Below are 1,751 nucleotides of genomic sequence, written 5' to 3'. Positions count from 1 at the left end.
CAGAATAGTTTCCCCAGGTTACTGGTCACACAGATGCCTCTACAATTTGACAATTTGTCATCAAGAAATGTGTTGCAAACAAGAATTCCTGATGCATTCTGATGAACAAGCACTATTATCAGTTATCCCAATTGTCTGGGTCCCTGTGTTTCTGATTTGATAATAATAAAATAAAATTATCTGTTTTTTTCTTTTTTGTCATTATCAAACCACCAATATAGTATTGAGTTTATTGGTTGGCTGAATGGACACCTGAGTTAATATGTGGGTTTGTTGTGGATAGAACATGCTCTACGCCTGTCTATCCCATTATGGTTAAAGGAACACTTAGAGCATTTGACACCTGAGCACTATACACCCATCATCTGGGGCCTAAGGGACTAACGGGGACAACAATTTTGGAAATTTGTCCAGAATAGAGTGAGAACACTGCGGCAGTAATCTGCTAAAATGGGCTGAAATGTAATCCTTTGGGGCGATCACGCCCTGTCCTAGTAGGCAGTCTAAAAGTCCTTGTTTTGGCCACCGACAGAAGATAGAAGACAGGCTCAGACTGTCTTCTATCAAGATGGAAATGATCCCCACAGAGGAGAACCGTGCGGTTCTCCTCTGTGGTCAACATAGTCTCACTCAAGGAGGTCTTGCTCTAAACTCTTTATATCTTTATATTTTTCTTCTTTTTGTCATTACGTCGTGGCAGGATATTTCAATATTTACATTACAATCTCAATTCTCCTCCACCCAAATCTTTCACATAACATTAAACTACGTTTTCTGCAGCGCAACCCAACAAACCTAATTTGGTGAAATAAAACAATAAAAAACTGACTTGTATTATATAATAATCTGTCAGGGTAAGAACAAGCACTTGAGGAGGAAGGACATTGATGGGTGTAATTGCCCCAAAGAATAACATTGGAAAAAACAATTGGATAATAGGGTCCAGGTTGAAAAATCCAGAAGTTGTCCTTTAGTATGTAGTCCATTGGGCTGGTGTGATTCCTGTTCCTTTGTGCTCTCTTCTAGTAGTGCTTATTACCTGTGGCCTGAGGGGACTGTTAGGAGGCTCACAGTGAGGGCTGGAAGGGACGCAATGATATGAAATGCTGAGAGGAGCTGTGTATAATGGCCAAAAGAGTCCACTCGCACTCTCCTGTTGAAGCTGTAAAGGCCTAAAACACGACCCATTTGGATAACATGTGACCCATTTCAGTTGTCAGTTTGTCCTAACAAGTGGTTTGGTGGTATTTTGAGCGGTGGAGACTGCAGAGCCCGTCTACGGAGAACCTTGGCACTCTCTATTGAGCCCCATTGTATCGAACTTGGTTGCAGTTCCATTACAATTCCACTGGTGGTGATCGCATGAGTGCAGATTGAACGGGGGTCTATGGGGCTAGACGGCTAATTGTATCTCTTTCACCTGCTTGTCGTTGAAATATCGCAGATTTTATTGTAGATTCCGCAAGTTCAATATAGATTATAGTTCAAAAGTCGAATGAATAAGTACTTATGTCCTTTCGATTTCTTACAGTTTGGGCCGTTGTTGGCCGTACACGCCAGCATTCTGCTAATGAATGCTGATTGGTCAGGGACGGACTTGTGACTGATTACGACAGAAATATTATCTTAAGGATGACTTTCCGTCTAAGTTAATTGTTATATATTACATGTATATATATAATATATATATTATAAATGCGGAAGTGCCAAAGTGACTCAGAACTTGCTGTAAAGCAGGACCTCTGGCAGTG

The sequence above is a fragment of the Micromesistius poutassou genome, assembly GCF_964030765.1.
Source record: "Micromesistius poutassou genome assembly, chromosome: 7".
NCBI lineage: Eukaryota > Metazoa > Chordata > Actinopteri > Gadiformes > Gadidae > Micromesistius > Micromesistius poutassou.
This window is presented reverse-complemented; position numbering follows the sequence as displayed.